The following is an 18,394-nucleotide window of genomic DNA, read 5'->3' as shown; positions in this document are numbered from 1 at the left end:
CACAGAGAACAAAAGGGACCTTGAAAAAGTATGTCACATGGTGGCTTCCATGTTGGTGAGATCAACAGCCACGATAAGGACTCCCAGGAAGGCATACAGATTGGCATGCATATGCAGGTCGCGCGCGCGTGCACACACACACACACACACACACACACACACACACACGGACACATAAATACATTTTTTAGATTAAATTAAACAAACAACAACAACAACAAAACAAAACAAAAACAAAAAGGCCTGAATGGCATGAAGTTGCCCGGAGTGCAGGACTTCTTTTTTCTTTGTTTGTTTTGGTGTGTGTGTGTGTGTGTGTGTGTGTGTGTGTGTGTGTGTGTGTGTCTATCTGCATACAGGAGTATAAGTTCCTAAGTTGAGTTCTATCATCATGAAAGAAGGAGACAGGACACCGAGGGCACATAAAATGAATAGAGAATCATATTTAGCCACAGTTTGCAAGAGTCTAATAAAGAAAAAGTCCAACCCTCAGTGGTGAGAGTGAGGTTGATCTCCATCTTTCCTTATGGGAATGGTTCTAAATTCTTTTAGAATCACTTGCTTTTTAAAAAATGGAACAGTTTTTTTTTCTCAAATAACAGTTGTGTTTATTTTTAAACAGCGAAGTAACACTGTGACCCATGTTTTATCCCGTTTTGTAGTGTTCCTCGAATTTTTTGGCATTGTAATAATTTTTTTCTAATTTCTCTTTTTCCCTTTTATTCAATAAGATCATGATGGGGAAACCCACAGAGACAGCTGACTGGTGCTAGTTGGAGCTCACTGACTCTGGACTGACAGCTTGGGAACCTGCATGGGACTGAACTAGGCCTGCTGAATGTGAGTGACAGCAATGTGACTCGATCTGTTTGTGGGGTCCTTGGCAGCAGGTCCAGGACTTATCCTAGGTGCATGAACTGGCTTTTTGGAGCCCATTCCCTGTGGTGGGATACCTTATTCAGCCTTGATACAATGGAGAGGGGCTAGGGTCTCCTTCAACTTGATATGCCAGACTTTGTTGACTACCCTGGGAGGCCTTACCCACTCTGAGGAGTGGATGAGGGTAGAGTGGGAGGGAGGTGAGGAGGAGGGAGAAGGGGAGGGAGGGGGAACTGCGGTTGGTATGTAAAATGTAAAAAAATATGTATTAATTAATATATTTTTTAAAAGGATGACTATACCAATGCCACAATTCTCACAGATACAAAATATAGGGAACACAAACACAGAAAACTTCATGGAAATGTCCCTTAACAGCACTGTGTATTCTGCTCTTAGATGAAGAGTTATGATGATCGCTATTAAGCTCACAACAACAATGCTTTTGCCTCTGAGCAGAAGGCCACAGCTGCTTCCATGCAAAACCAGAAGAAGTTATATTTAACTAGCCCTGGCTCCTGTATCTCTCAGGTTTGTGCCCTCACTGTAAATAATTCCATTATTTCCCTTTTTCTAACTTAAAAACAGGTTTATGATGTCTCTGTGTGCATAGTACTGACAGAGGTTAGAAGAAGGCAGGGGATACCTGGAACTGGGGTTACAAAAAATTGTTAGCTACCACATGGGTTCTAGAAATTTAACCTGGGGCTTCTGTAACAAGAGCCAGTGATCTTAATTGCTAAGCCATCTCTTTAGCCCCTTTTTATTTAAAATTTATTTAAAATACATTTTAATTAAAATATATTATATCACATTTCCTTTCATCTCTTAATTCCATCCCTTCCCAAATCCCCTTTTCAGCCAAGCAGGGTCCTGAACCCTCATAAGCTCCTCACCCCAATCTTTGCTTTGATAAAAACCCCAACCTGCCTAGACACAGAGCTGCCTGCTCTTACTGCTACATCCCACAGACTAAGATCTGAGCTTGATATATGGGATTTGGTCTCCATGTTCATCTTTTGGGTGTATCCGCAATCTGGTCATAACAGTCGGAAAGGCAGATCTATAACCAGAATAAGTATCCACTCCAGTAAAGACAAAGAGGTTTTTTTTTTCCATGAAGAAAGTCCTGATTAAAAAGTGGAATTCTTCTCCATTTGAGAGAATTAGCATCAGGCAGGGATGAGCTTAATAACTGTTTGTCCAGTACATGTGGTCATCTGATTATCAAATATATGTACAACTAATAAGAAAGGACACAGAAGGTTGTATTTATGTGTTTCAGCATATTTGTTCACCCGTATCTAACAAGGAAGAAGTTTAAAGGGGATTTTTGAAGGGATGGAATGAAGAGGTGAAAGGAAATGTGATGTAATATATTTTAATTAACAATTTATAGAAATTAATTTTAAGTAAAAAGAGGGGCTAGAGAACTGGCTCAGCAATTAAGAGCACTGGCTGTTGTTACAGAGGATCCAGGTTTTATTTCTAGGACCTGCATGGTAGCTAATCATTTGCTGTAATTCCACTCCCTGTCATATCCTGCCATCTTCTGGCCTCTATAAGTAGTGTGCCCAGACACATACATGGAAAAAACCCATATAATTTAATTATTTTTAACTTAGAAATAGGGACTGGGTGGTATTGACACATGCCATTAATCTCAGCACTTGGGAGCCAGAGGCAAGAGGAACTTTGTGAGTTTGAGGCCAGCTTGAACTACAGAAAGACTAGGCCAGCCTGGGTTACACAGTGAGTTCCAGGAAAGGTTCCAAAGCTACACAGAAAAACCTTTGTCTCAAAAAAATGTGAAAAAGGGAAGAATGGAATTTTCTACAGTGATGTCATAGCCTTGAGACAGACAGCAGCCACGGCTAGTTAAAAATGACATCACTATGGAAGGAATTATGGCCTTGTACTGAGCCGCCGCTGTCAGAGGCAAAAGCAGCTTCATCCTGAGGTTATATGGTTTCCTCACAACCATTCATTGAAACGAAGAGTATACAGTTGCTGTTTAAGTGACTTTCTTGAACTCCAGCCGGCGCCACGGGGAAACGGAGACAAGGAGATGCCGCCCCCACCCCCCCACTACCACCCCCACCCACCCTCCGGCGCCCCAGCCCTGTGCGGAGCGCTGCCCTCCTCCTGCTGCTAGCAGAGGCGAAGCCACAGGCCTCCGGGCCGCCACTGGGAGGGTAGCGGGGAGTGGGCTACCCAGGCACTGCAGGCGGACGGAGCTGGAAGAGGAGCAGGCATCCTCCGCGGCGCGGCCAGCGGCGGCCCTACTGCCCGGCGCCTGTGGCCCGGGAGCACGTAGAATGCGAACCGCCTTGCCCGGCCGCAGCCCAGCTCCGCGCTCCTTACCCGGAGCCCCCCAGAGCTGCCCCCATCGCCGCCACCCCCCAGCTGCGGGCGCCCGGCCGCTGGCTGCGCTGGGGCCCACGGCCGCAGGCCGTACAGGGGTGGTGGTGGCCCGGGAGTAGTGGGAGGGAGAGGAGGGCCCGGGCGCAGCTGCGGGATCGAGTGAGGGTTGTAGGTGCGGGGCCCGCCATGGCTATCAAGGACAGTGGCAACCTGAAGACGGGGAGACTGTGGCGGGACGCCGCCCTGCGCGCCAGGAAGCTTCCGAGCAACCTGCGCCAGCTCACGCTCGGCTGCCCAAGGCCCGGAGGAGATTCACTCAAGTGCCCCGACGGCCCCCAGCTGGTGCTGCCGGCCAACATCGGGGACATTGAGGTGCTGAACCTGGGGAACAACAGCCTAGAAGATGTGCCTGAAGGTCTGGGGTCGGCTCTGGGCAGCCTTCGCATCTTGGACTTGTGCAGGAACCGCTTTGCCCGGCTGTCCCCCTGTGGTGGCGGAGCTAGGCCATCACCTTACAGAGCTGGAGGTGAGCCACAACCGGCTGACAGTCCTGGGTGCCGAGGTGGTGAGCGCCCTAAGGGAGCTGCGTAAGCTCAACTTGAGCCACAACCAGCTGCCTGGCGCTGCCTGCCTAGTTGGGTGCCCTGGGCTGGATGTCAGCTTTAACCGGCTAGCGCGTCTACCAGATTCCTTCTCCTGCCTCAACCACCTACCTGCGCACCCTCGACGTGGACCATAACCAACTCACCGCCTTTCCCAGGCAGCTGGCTGCAGCTGGCTGCCCTGGAGGAGCTGGACGTATCCAGCAACCAGCTGCGAGGCCTACCTGAGGATATCAGTGCCCTGTGTGCCCTCAAGATTCTCTGGCTTAGTGGGGCCGAGCTTGGCACCCTGCCCAGCGGCTTCTGTGAGCTGGCCAGTTTGGAGAGCCTCATGTTAGACAACAACGGACTGCAAGCTCTGCCCCCCGAGTTCAGCCGCCTGCAAAGGCTCAAAATGCTCAACCTCACTTCCAACCTCTTTGAGGAGTTTCCTGATGCGCTGCTGCCCCTGGCTGGTCTGGAGGAGCTCTACCTTAGTCGAAACCAGCTCACCTCAGTGCCGTCTCTTATCGCTGGGCTGGGCCGGCTTCTCACCGTTTGGTTGGATAATAACCGCACCCGCTACTTGCCGAACTCCATTGTGGAGCTGACCGGCCTGGAGGAGCTGGTCCTTCAGGGCAACTAGATCACTGTTCTGTCCAACAACTTTGGCCAGCTCTCCTGGGTAGGCTTGTGGAAAATCAAGGACAACCCACTGATTCAGCCCCCTTACGAAGTCTGCATGAAGGGGATCCCCTACATCGCAGCCTACCAGAAGGAATTGGCTCATTCCCAGCCAGCTGTGCAGCCCCGCCTCAAGCTGCTCCTGATGGGCAAGACCCTGCTCCGACACTGCCTCACTGAGGACAAAGTGGAAGGAGACCAAGGAGGAGGGGACAAGGAGAAGAACTACTTGCTTTTCCCTCCCCTTGGGAGCAAGGGCATCGAGGTGACCAGCTGGACTGCGGATGCTTCCCGGGGCCTGCGGTTCATTGTGTATGACTTAGCTGGCCATGAAAGCTATGAGGTGATCCAGCCCTTCTTCCTCTCCCCAGGAGCCCTGTATGTGCTGGTGGTCAACTTGGCCACCTATGAACCTCGCTGCTTTCCTACTACCGTGGGTACCTTCTTGCATCGGGTGGGGGCCCGGGTGCCTCACGCTGTGGTGTGCATTGTGGGCACACACGCGGACCTGTGTGGGGAGCGAGAGCTTGAGGAAAAGTGTCTGGACATTCACCGCCAGAACTCTCTATAGGAGAAGCACGATGCAGAAGGCCTAAGCCACCTAGCCAAGGTGGTGGATGAGGCCCTGGCTCGGGACTTCGAGCCGCGCTCTGCCAGCCCCCACGCAGCCTACTATGGTGTTTCAGACAAGAACCTTCGAAGGCGCAAGGCCCATTTTCAATACCTGCTTAACCACTGGCTGCAGATCTCTCCCCCGTGTTGCCGGTTAGCTGCAGGGACCCCCACCAATTGCAATGCCTCCGCGACAAGCTGCTCTCTGTAGCTGAGCTCCGGGAAATCTTCCCCAACTTACACAGAGTCCTGCCTGATCCTGGCAGGTGCTGGAGGAACTCCACTTCCAGCCACCTCAGGCACAGCGACTGTGGCTGAGCTGGTGGGACTCTGCCCACCCGGGTCTGCAGGCAGGTCTGAAGGAGGCCTGGCTGCAGAGCGCCCTTTCCTACCTGCATGAGAGCAAGCCACAAGCTGCTCTACTTTGAGGATAGCCCCGCCCTCAAAGAGCATGTCTTCCACAACCTCACCTGCCTCCTTGACATCCTCAATGTCTTTTTCCAGAGAGATGCTTCTTTGCTGCTGCATAAACTGCTCACAGGGACCAGTGGAGAGGGCGAGGGGGAGGGGGAAATCTTCCTCACTCCAGCAGTGCCCACCCCGGGTCAGGACCCACTCTGGGCCACTCAGCTTCATCATTAGTTGGAAGGCTTTCTGCTGCATGGGCTCTTGCCCACCCATGTCATCCAGTTGCCGCTTAAGCCCCATGTCCCAGGCTCAGCAGGACTTGCAGCTCCTCCTGGAATTGTTGGAGAAGATGGGACTCTGTTACTGCCTCAATAAATCCAAAGGCAAGCCGTTGAATGGCTCCACGGCTTGGTACAAGTTCCCATGCTACATGCAGAATGAGGTGCCCCACTCAGAGGCCTGGATTAATGGGACCAACCTGGCTGATCAGTCCTTTGTGGCTGAACAGTTGCAGATTGAATATAGTTTTCCCTTTACCTTTCCACCTGGATTGTTTGCACGCTACAGTGTCCAGATCAACAGCCACGTGGTGCACAGGTCGGATGGGAAATTTCAGATCTTTGCCTATAGAGGGAAAGTTCCTGTAGTGGTGAGATACAGACCCACCAAGGGGGTCCTGCAGCCAGACACCCTGTCCATTGCTAGCCATGCATCGTTACCAAATATATAGACTGCATGGCAAGCTATCACCCCTTTGGCAGAGGAACTGAACTCCTGCTTCAGGAAGGGCCTAGACTGCACTACATTGTGCACATCCTCTGTTCTAAGTGACTTAAGAGAGGGTCCCCCAATCTGCATGCTTTCCCAGGGGAGTTGCTGAGCCAGCCCAGGCCAGAAGGGGTGGCAGAGATTATCTGCCCCAAGAATGGCAGTGAGCGAGTGAATGTGGCCTTGGTTTACCCACCTACACCGACTGTGATCAGCCCTGTTCCAAGTATCTCCATACTTTCTTGGACAATTAAGTGGAAAGGATGGTGCTCCTTTCCATCTGCTACCATTTTTGCAGTACCCAACCTGTGACTTTAGGAGCACCAAGTTTTAAGGGAAGAATGTTGGTGGAAAGCACAGAAACCAGTGACATCCATGGCTGTGGAATTTCCATGGAGTCAACAGAGCATGGGAATTGACTGGGACATCTGTTGCCCCTGGTGAGTTTGCCATGTTCCCTAGTGCCTTTGGGGTCCAGGGTGAGACCATGCACCTGGTGCTTGCAGAGGACCCTTGGAGGGGGTTGGAGGGGGCTGGGAAGATGGGAGCGAACATTGGAGCAAACGTTTCACAACCTGAACCTCAGAACTGTGATCCTCCAAGGAGACAGCTACTTGAAGAAAAGTTAAAAAAAAAAATGTCGAATGGCTTCTCAGGGATTTTGATTTCCGTGTACACGTAAGCCATAGTTCCAGTGCAGGTGGCAGTGTCTAGTGCACTCAGATTCCAGTTCTGTTCAATGTGAAGGAGGGATCGACTGATGTTCACTGCTGTTCCGTCACGAGTGTAAAATATGTATATGTTAATCTTTATTTTTATAATTTGCAAATACATTTAAATTTATACCGTTTGACCCTTCTAGCATTAGTTAACACTGGGTGCAATATTCTGCATGAGGACTGGGCCAAGATGGGGCTGTGTCTTCTTTTAGTGTTAGATCTTTTGTTCTTTCGTTGTCCCTTAGAACTAATCTGCCTTCTCCACTGAGAAGGAAATGGAGATCTAACCTCTCCCTGTTAGTCCATGGATGGATTTAGTGTTGGTTCCTAGAACTCTCTGATAATCACTGGGAACATGCAGCCCATTGAGACAAAGCCCCTCCCACCTTTTCATTACACCCCCTGCATGGTAGTCACTGGACATGATGGTAGAATGTTTAGTTCTCTCTCCCTACACATCACCACTGCTGAGGCAGAGGGAGGCCTTCCTCGGGGCCAAATGAGGTGATGAATCGGTGAAAACCTGAATCTTGGGACAACGAGATAATCTGAGGTCAGTTCTCAATCTTGCAGTGAATCTGTTATGCACCTTTTCCTAGAACAGTGGGCATGGTTTAGCAGAACCCCATGTGAACTTCCACATCTGCCCATGGACCTGCAGGTAGGAGCAGGCTTTTACGGAACTCAGTGCCTCATGGGCTGTTGATTCATTCAGAGCCACTTGGAAGACATCTGCTGGAAGATCTAGTAAAACCCTCGTTTTGAAATCTCCAGGAGGTAAACACTTAAAAACAAACCCCGAAAATCGCTCCCTAGTGTCCTCCTAGTTGGGGCCAAACAGCATATGCTGTCGTAGTAACACATTCTCTGAAGAATGTAAAGGATTCTGTTTACCTCTGCCTCCTCTGTGTGTTGACAGGAAGCATGTAAAACTAACTGTTCCCCACAAGAAAAGTGAGTCAGCTGGTTCTACTCTTTCACTTGTTTATAAAGTATCAACTCTTGGAATGCCACTACACATACAGTCACCTCGAATCTTTAAGAGAAATGCAAGCAGGCTGCTGCACCATGAGAAAATACCCATCTATTTGTGTAGAATCTCTTCCGTTGAATTCCCTGCCTCCTCCACACCTCCAGCCCATTCCACGAACGTGATTTCTTAGAAATCAGAATGGAGTGGGAATCCTCTCTTTTTGTGTTTTGAATAAAGTCCAATTGGAGATTTCCTTTTAGAACACAGTCACAGGATGGATCAGAATCTGATCTTTCTTTTGTCACAGTTCTCATGTATGTATATGTGTGTGCAAGTATAAACCGAAGGGTTAACGTCTGGTTGCTTTTTGGACCACTGAATTGTTGGGCCATAGGGTTTTTTTGTTGTTGTTGTTGTTGTTGTTGTTTGTTGTTAATTGGCACCAATCAATTCTGACACTGTCAATCAAGAAACTTTGACCAGTCTTATAATGTTGTGTATGACTTTGGGCTTTCTCCCCAGAGAGCCATGTTGAATAAAAATAAGGCTCCTTGGGGAGCACACCCTGCAAATGGTTGCTATTTTCATAAACACAGATGCCCATGTTCTGAATATCTGCTACGTCTTGACAGGTGATGTTTTGTATTGTCATCTGAACCCTAGAGAAGCAGTGTAGATGAGGGAGCCTTGGTCATCATGTGTGTTGTGGTCAGGGTCGACATGCTCAGAGGGTCATGGGCATGAAAAAAGCTCCAGCAAAGGATGAGAATTTGCCTCAGTGTGGAGGGAAGCTTGGAGATGCAAAAGCCACTCCGCTCAAGAGGAGTTTCAGTGTCTGTGTAGGAAATTCTGTTTCCTGTTTCAACACCTGGGAAGACTCAGCGGCCAGCAGCTGAGGGGCCATCCGCTAAACACAAGCAGCATCGTTCTACCCAAGGAGCCCCTTGCCTGTCAGATGCTCTCCAAGTTTGTTATGGTTTCTATTTCTGCAACTATAGTGGTATCCAAACCACTTCCTGGGATTATAAAAGTCATGCCAGAATAAATGTTTCCCCCTTCCAAGAAGAGAAAAAAAAAGACAGTGCTCATATTTGACATGTGTACTGGACTCTTTTGAATGAACAAAGAGGAAAGGCTTGACGTGATTCCAATGGAGAGTGTGTTTTCCATGCTGCAGTCTGTGAATTGTAATTGTGGTTTCCCAGCTCATTGTCCTAACTGAGCAGAATTTTTTTTTAAAAAATCAATAAAAATACAATGAAATGTTAAAAAAAAGAAAACAGTCTTTCTATAGTATAACAATAAAATAAAATATTTTTATGTATTTAAGTGGACAGAGTCTGCAATGAAAGACTATTCTAAATCAGAGTCTCACCTGAAATAAACTAAAACATGGGGCTAGTATCCTTTTTTAAAATAAAAAAGGGGCTGGGGGTTTAGCTCAGTGGTATAGGGCTTGCCTAGCAAGTGCAAGGCCCTGGGTTTGGTCCTCAGTTCTGAAAAAAAAAAAAAAGACAAAATAATAAAATAAAAAACAAAGATTTTTTTTTCATCTCTTAATTATATGCACACATCTGTGCGTGTGTATGAGAATGTGCATTTGAGTACAGTTGTCCATAGAAGCCAGTAGAGGCATCAGATTTCCTGGAGTTAGAGTTCCAAGCATTTGTGAGCCAATTGATGTGGGTGCTGGGAACCAAATTTGGGTCATCTGGAAGAGCAGTCTGTGCTCTTAGGCACAGAGCCCTCTTTCCAGCCTCTTTTAACCTTTCTGGGATAAATTCTCCAATGTATGAAATGTTTCTATACTAATTCTACAATGCAGAAAATCATCATCAGGAAAAACAAAAAATTCATTGTGCCCCTTTTTTGTTACTAACCCATTCAATAGGAAACATTGGGCTCCAAATGGGCAGTTATTTACTGGATATAAACCAAATTTTTAAAACATTTCTGAGTTCATCAATAAGAATGATTCCTCCATCATGTTTACAGTAGAACCATTGCCAGAGAAATCTCTTTTCCCACAGGATTCTTCTCTATTTTATCAGGGCCTATTACTCCAGAAGAGTGGCTCACTCTCACTTTAGTCATAAAATCCATGTAGCTAATGGCAGCGGTCTCACTGATCTACATTGGATATGCAGTCACAACTGTCAGGGACTATGTTTGATATCTACATAAACAAAGGTTATGTTTACATTCTGAAAGTTGAAATTCTATATATGTGTTTGCTTGTTCAGTGTTTAATGCAACAGATGTTTCCAGCTTTAACTCTGTTCTATGCCTAGGAGGCTAGGGCTGAGGTCACTTATTGTGATCAACAGAGATCAAGTAAAATGCTGTGTATTTACTGAGTGACTGACTGTTCATAAGTTATGAAATCTACACGTTGGAAATGTAACAGGCTGCAGCCACACCCGCCAAGGCTGAAGCTTATGTCAGGCCCATGTTAGTCAATGACCTTAGCAGCACTACACCCTGTGTATTTTTATCAGTTTTCTATAGGAAAGCAACTGAGAAGACAGAATTAGAAACACAAAGGCAAATTTTTCTCTTGTTCCATCACTGTTTTCCAGCAGAAGAGACATCTCAAACAATGGTGCACAGAAAATGATTTCACTTAAGTCCTGTATGCCTTGAAGTGACCATATAATGCAAATCGTTGCATAGGATGGTCCCCTCACCTGTTATATATGCAGCTATGTGAGATACCGGGTATCTTAACCATTGAAACTTGTGTATAACTATGATAAGCATGCCAGAAGAGGGCACCAGATCTCATTATAGATGGTTATGAGCCACCATGTGGTTGCTGAGAATTGAACTCAGGACCTCTGGAAGAACAGCCAGTGCTCTTAACCTCTGAGCTATCTCACCAGCCCCCGCCCCCCCATCTCTTTTTATCAAGATATAATTAGAATTCAAAAATCATTTCAGGGATAAACAGAGATGCTATGACTACACAAATTTGTACAATAGAATATTACTATCGTTTCATATCCAAATTATGGTATGTGTCCCTAAACCCTAGTGCACTAGAACTAAATGTGCTAGATGATTTTCTGTTGCTCACTGTTTTGAACTTTGAAAGTATATGAGTAGTCTACCAATCTGGCCACTGGGACCTTGGTTATGTCACATCACATCAAACAGCATCATGTCAGGGACACGAATGGCAGACTACAAACCTCATAAGGTTTCCCTTTCCTATCTACACAAACAAAACACCAGTGTAATAAAGTATTGAGTTGTTGTGACATGGACATTCTTTATTCAGACCCCCAAACACTGACTCTAATTACTAATGGGTTTTTGTATTTATACCATACAGACATTCAAAATTGTTACCATGAAGTAATTTTATGAATTATAACTTAATTCACTGCAAATTTACTTTAAATGTAAGATATTTTTACATTATAGCATATTGGTGGCCCCCTTTCTTCCACTATACTAACAATCTCTACAGGTAGGCACTTTTTTTTTGGTCTAATGCCTCTGTTTGTCAAAGAATTGACAAGCACACCAATTAGATATATGAAGGCAGGAGATTCCAAATAATACCTACAGGAACAGTGTAGCCAGCCTCTTCCAGAATTGCACCATTTGCCTACCAGCATCAAATCCCACAGTGAAGCTGTGTGTGTTGGAAACTGAAACCCTCTCTCCATTGCTCTCAGTCTCAGATGTTCAGAGTCAGTGAAAGGAGAATATTTGATTATGCACATTTGTCACATATGAATCAAAAGTGAATACTCGGGGATTTTATGAGACATCACCATTCACTTTATGAAATATGAGGGATGAAAAAATATCAGATTGTTCTTATAGACTGCAATTTTCTATATTTTCTAGGAGTTGATGGAATGTGATAGATTATTTTATAAACCAGGTAAGATATTTTCCATTAATGCTTTTCAGACTTTTGCTTAACCAAACTTAGATCTTAGAACCAGCTTAATGCTTATCATCTTCATATCCTCATATGGTAGTTGTGTTCTATACCCGTCAGCTCACCAATGGGCCATGACCTATTTCCTTATCTGCATCAACTCTCCCACAAAGAAAAATATCTTATATTCTTACCATGATCATTTTGATGGATTATTTCAGCTGGATCCGATCATAACTGATGATGAAGAAAGTATTAGATTCCTACTAGAGATAAGAAAAGATGCAAATTAACAGAGCTTCTTTAGCCTTTGTGAATGTGATTCTAAGATTCACATTTGTATGGTTATGCAAGAAATGTATCATTATCTGGTTATGACATCATCACCAAAAGTTGTTATCATATATGGTGACATTAATTCTCTTCTAGCTTTGCACTTTCTAATTTTGAAAAATGTAGACACACAGAATATCTGGGGTACTGACTCACAATTCGATGTTAGTACAAATAATAGAAATGCCATCTCCGACCCTGTCTATGGGACTTTCTCATTTTCACACAACCATAGTAAAGTTTGTGGATTTAAAACTCTTACTCATACTATGAAGCCTTGCAAAAACCCATAACATATGTCCTTTGGAACACTGGGATGGCTGAATTTTAATAGTTTAGTCTCTAATTCTTCCTATAATACACTGAGAAACTGTACATCCAACAACTCATTGGAACGGTTAAGTGGTCAAATTTTTTATATGGCCATGAGTGATGCGAGTAACAATATGTACACTGTTGAAAAGTGCTGTGGCCACTCCCTCCGTGAGATGCTTCTCCAGCAATTTGATACCCCAGCAGGGCAAATGAAGCAACGACAACACAACAACTGGTTGTGGAAGGTAAAGTGTCCTGCAACAGCTGCTCCTTACTGTCATCCTTTATAGCCTTGAATGACTGTACAGTGTTCAATGGGAAAAAGTACAAAATGTTCTCCAGAGTACAGGATTACTACATCTTTTCGTTACCTAGGCAGTAAATATAAGTGTGGATATACACTATCCACCAAAAAAGTTGCCTAGACACAAAGTTTGTGAATTGATAAAAATGAATTTTTTTTTTTTTAGCTAGGAGAACTCAATGTCATGCCCAATCCCTTAAATGGTTTGTAAATAAATAATTTCCTCCTGAAATGCTGTCATTGTGCTTAGAAGCCCATCAAAGCCTTGTCTGCATTACAGGTAGTTTGCACATGTGCTCTGAGTAATTCTTCAAATTACATGAGTCTTACAGCCTCACGTTTATAGTTAATGAACTAGAATACACAGAAGCAGGTTTTGAGAGTGTCTCACAAACATACATTTATGTTTATATTTAGTAAATACTAATTTGTGATTTTCTCCCATGACAAGCAGGTTTTTTTTAAATAAAATACCTATAACTCCATTTTTTCTTTATTAATAAATTTTTAATTCATTTTACATACATTCCAACCACAGATCCCCCTCTCTTCCCTCCTCTCGCCCCCTCCAACCTTTCCCCCTCAACCCACATTAGGGACTCCCTGGGAAGTCAGCAAAGCCTGATACATTCAGTAGAGGCAGGTCCAAGCCCCTCCCCCTGCATCAAGGCTGCATTAGGTGTCCCACCATAGGTAGTGGGCTCCAAAAAGCCAGCTCATGCACCAGGGATGGATCCTGATCCAACTGACAGGGGACCCCTTAAGCAGACCAAGCTACGCAACTGTCTGGCTTATGCAGAGGACCTAGTCCAGTCCCATGGAGGCTCCACAGCTGTTGGAGTTCCCACTAGCTTGGTTTGGTTGTCTCTGTAGGTTTCCCCATCATGATCTTGACCCTCCCTGCTCATAGAATCCCTCTTCCCTCTCTCCATCTGGACTCCTGGAACTCTGCCTGGTGCTTGGCTGTGGATCTCGGCATCTGCTTCCATTAGTATAGCTGCATTTTTTTTTACAATCAATGAATTTTAAGGAGATAATAAAAATGGGCATTCCTCACATCAATTCTCTTTTGTTAATTGTGCATTCCTATTCATAAATGATGTTTCTGTTTCAGGTGCAGCAAATTCTGAAGGACATACAGTTTACTAACCCCATTGAATATCCTCTGAATATAGATGCAGAATATCAGATTTCCCATATTTTTAATTTTACACAAAACACTCTGCTGAGGGCTGGAGAAATGGCTCAGGGGTTAAGAACACTGGCTGTTCTTCCAGAGATCCTGAGTTCAATTCCCAGCACCCATATGGTGGCTCATAACCATCTGTAATGAGATCTGGCGCCCTCTTCTGGCCTGCAGGGACAAATGCAAACAAAACACTGTTTACATAATAAATAAATATTTTAAAACAACCAACCAAACAAAAAACCCATTGCTGAAAGTGAAAATAGCACAATTTCTCCATATTTTCAGCAGTTTGCACAGCTGTATTTAGGAAGACGTGCTAGAGAGACCCACAGGGAATATCCAGGACAGTTGTACCCAAGAGTAATGATTTACATAGACATATACAACCAAAATCTTATGGTGTAGTGTGTTTCTCATGGGGCCTTGTAAAGTGAAATATGTTGCTTTTAAATTTTTTAAATATCTCCAATTGTTCCTAAGATTTTTCTATTTAGCAAGCAAGGGGTTATCATTCTTTTTAGAAATATTTATGTATGTAACTTGCTAATGTATTCAATGGAAAATGACCATTTGATACAATCATAATTGTAGAAAAGTATCAGTGGCAAACGTGCTAAATAGAATATTACTGAAAACAGCGTTGAACAACGTTCTTGCAAATACATACGTTATTCTCTTCAGACCCTGAAGTGTGTGCAGTGTGTCCTGCAGTCCTGGTTTCAGGAAATCTCCTCAGGACAGAGAGAAAGGCTGAATGCTGCTTTCATTGCCCCCATATTCCAGAGAATGAGACTTCTCATGGAACATGTGAGTGGAAGCCTCAGAAGACAGTCCTCCCACTGATTATCCTGCTTCCCATGGTCTCATATTCAAGGGGCTGGTAGAGAAATTAAGCTATTAAATATTTTATGTCTCGATTTATTCATGAAATCAGGGTGAGCAATCCTTTTATCTCTGGAAATGAAGTATCATCATCCCTAAACTCTATTTTATTTACCCATAAGAACACTAACCTGGAACCCATAATATGTACTTGGAGGACCTAGTGCAGACCCGTGCAGACCCTGTCTGTGCTGCTTCCGTCTCTAAGTGTCCATAAAAGCTTTACTCATGTTTATTTAGAGGGCCTTGATTCTTGGTGTCTATTATTCCCTCAGGCTCATAAACTATTTTCCAACTCCTCTTCATGGTATTCCGAAGTCTGAGGGCATGGATTTCATGGAGACATCCCATTTTGGGGGCTAAGAGTCCCAAGTGCTCTCACTCTGTGCACTGTCTGTGGGTCTTTGTATTTGTTCCTATCTGCTGCAGGAGAAAGTTTCTCTGATCATGACTGACCAAGGAATTGATATATGAGTACATCAAATTTTCACGAGGAGTCATTTTTTCAATATGTTTCTTTCTTATTTTTCTTTTAGACCAGTATTACTTCATTTCCAATAAGTTCCTAGGCTATTGGTTGGTGGAGGGAAGTTTATGATCACTACATACAAGTAAACAGAAGGATGTTGTTGTTGTGCCCTCTTGTAGCAGGCATGTGCTTGTCCTGCATAAATGAATACTAGATGTTGGAGTGCCACCTTGTGGAAGTGAGAATCTAGTGCACCTGAGTAGTGTCTTCTCTCATTGTTCTTGGTCTGCAAGCACGTTTTCTCTCTCAAAAAGAAACCCATCCTTAGTCATAACGGAAAGTTATTCTTCAGTGAGATTCATGATCACCCCTACACCTGGAAAAGTCCAAAGGTCTTTCAGACCAATGAAAATGCTAGGGAACCCAGGTTACTGAATGTCATTGGATAATCCAGGCTAGTGTCTTCTGTCTAGTGCAATGGGACACTCTTCTCCCAATACCCAGCTAAAAGTTCATATTCTAGAAGCCGTGTTTGTGGTTGTAGGACACCAAGAAGAAACTGCTTTCCGTGGTGGTTCCCACTGTTAGCTTGCAAACTCCAGGAGGATGGCAGAGGTAGGCAGATATCTAGGAGTGGGATATCTTGGTCCACATAAATATGCTAAATACACACGAAAGAAAACCTTTTCCAAAATGTGATTTTCTGGTAATTGGAAACCAAGACGAACTTGCCATTGCAGATATACTGTGTGTCCCTTCTGCACACAGAGTGTAAGATCAAACTTTATCATGCCAAGAGAACATTCATGACAAACTCAGAAACCCGAGCAACCAGGCAGGTAAGAACAGAAGTGATTAAAACGTGAATTTAGAAATGTAGCTAGGTGCTGGGCAGTGTGCTCGCTCTTCCTTCCTTCCTTCCTTCCTTCCTTCCTTCCTTCCTTCCTTCCTTCCTCCCTTCCTTTCTTTCTTTCTTTCCTTCCTTCCTTTTTTTTTAATTTCCTATAACGTCTTCTGATCATGGTTTGATTTCCCATATCTCCTTCCAGGGTCTCTCCACCCACCCAGTCAAATCCACCTGAGGTCTGAGGTGTGTGTGCTTCATATACTCAGTAGTGAGATTCTGTTGCAGAGAAAAAAAACATTTCCTTCTCCAGTGGTTATGAGTTGGAATTTAAAAAATGTTATATAACTAAAATGAAACAAATCATCTTTAGTTAATCTAATTTTAAAGACAAGGGGAGAGAGAGAGAGAGAGAAACACATGAATAAATTTGAGCCAGGCAAATCTCTGTGTATTCAAGGCCAGCCTGGTCTACTGATCGACAGAGCGAGAGCCAGAAATTTTTGTTTATTTGTTTTTTGGTTTTTCAGAGTGCTGGGATTAAAGGTGTGCACCACCACCCACCACCATCAGGAGAGAAACCCTGTCTTGTAAATATATATATGAAAGCCTCATCTTCTCTCTCATGACTTTGCCTGCTCTGCATTTACAGGCTCCTCCTGCCTCCTACTGCACAAACAGCCCTCTTCTATTGGTCTTGCCAAGGTTTAGCCAGCCATCAGACACAGTGATCTAGAAAATGGAGCACCTAAATCTTAGTGTTTTTTTTTTAAAGCGGGAAGTTAGAGCTATAAATGTACTCATAGGACTGATTTTATTGTGTGCCAGGGGTTGTGTAGTGCCGAGTTTTCATTTTCTTGAGGGATTCTCTCTCTCTCTCTCTCTCTCTCTCTCTCTCTCTCTCTCTCTCTCTCTCTCTCTTTCTCTCTCTCTCTCTCTCTCTCTCATTCCAGATTTCTGTTTTCTCCCATTCATTCCTCATGCCGTGAGGAATGTGGTTGGATCTCCAGCACCATGAGGAATGTGGTTGGATCTCCAGCACCATGGGCCCTGATGTGTCCACATCTATCCTCTGTGGGCATCTGGCAGGAGTTTTATACACAGAGTTTGTTTTGTTTTGTTTTTCGAAACAGGTTTTCTCCATGTAATTTTGGTGTAGACCAGGCTGGCTTAAAGGTGTGCTAGAATTTTAAAGGCATGTGCCACCAACGCCCTGCCTTGACGCACAGCCTTTACAGGCTAGAAAAGTTCAAGGTCTAAGCTCTTGACCTTGTGCCAGAAACTTTAGAGAAGAAAGACTCAAGGGTGAGGCCACAGCTCCACTTGGCTACTTAGATATGCATATCTGTTGCCTTCCAGTTAAGCATTACCTTCTTGTTAGAGTTGGGGAAAACCTTCATTGCTGATTTGAATTCAGTCATTTTCAGGTTTCGGGCAGGGGGTGGGGGTGGGGACAGGACAACTTTTTTTGGTTTACATCATATTTTAACTTTTTTTTTTTTTGAGACAGGGCCTATATGTGCTCCTGACAAATTATCCCACTGCATAGCCCAGGGATTCTTTCTGAGCACTGCCATAAAAGTAGTGAGCTACTCCAAATTATTTTAAATATGCTGCTGCTGCTGCTGCTGCTGCTGCTGCCGCTGCTGCTGTTGCTACTGCTGGTGCTGCAATTACATAGCACAAACAGGGAGACAAGCACAAAAATGCTGCTTTCTCAAAGATCAAAGGGGACTTCTCTGTTGGGGAATGGGGGGTGGGGGCGCTTTACATAGAAGGGTATTGAGTCCCTTGTGTAAGGAATGTTGGACTCATTGCGCATTTTTTAAAAATTGGAGTTGGTTGTGAGACACTGTGTGGTCACTGGGAATTGAACTCAAGAAAGACCTCTGGGAAAGCAGCCAGTGCTCTCAAGCCACCTCCCCAGCAACTTGCTGGATCTCTGAGTTTTAAAAAAAGTGGCCTGAAAGGCATGGAGTTTCCTGGAGCCCGGGGCTTACCCTTCCCCTCATAAATCAGTTCCCCAGCACTGCTGTCTGTTGTTTGTTTCATCCCAAGTGAATTATATTTGTGTTTATGTCTGTGTGTGTGTTGTGTGTGTGTCTGTCTGTGTGTATGTATTTCTGTCTGTCTGGATACAGGAGTATAATAAGTTCCTAAGTTGAGTTCCGTCTT

The 18,394-nt window shown here is 44.6% G+C and overlaps 1 pseudogene; it reads left to right on the top strand.

Annotated features, from left to right (window-relative positions):
• Nucleotides 1–3,429: 3,429 nt before the first annotated feature.
• On the top strand, nucleotides 3,430–9,205 carry LOC118568938 (annotated as a pseudogene).
• Nucleotides 9,206–18,394: the final 9,189 nt, after the last annotated feature.

Source organism: Onychomys torridus, chromosome 17 (genome assembly GCF_903995425.1).
Source record: "Onychomys torridus chromosome 17, mOncTor1.1, whole genome shotgun sequence".
NCBI classification, from domain to species: Eukaryota; Metazoa; Chordata; class Mammalia; order Rodentia; family Cricetidae; genus Onychomys; species Onychomys torridus.
Note: the sequence above shows the minus strand (reverse complement) of the source record. Positions and strands in the feature narration are given on the sequence as shown.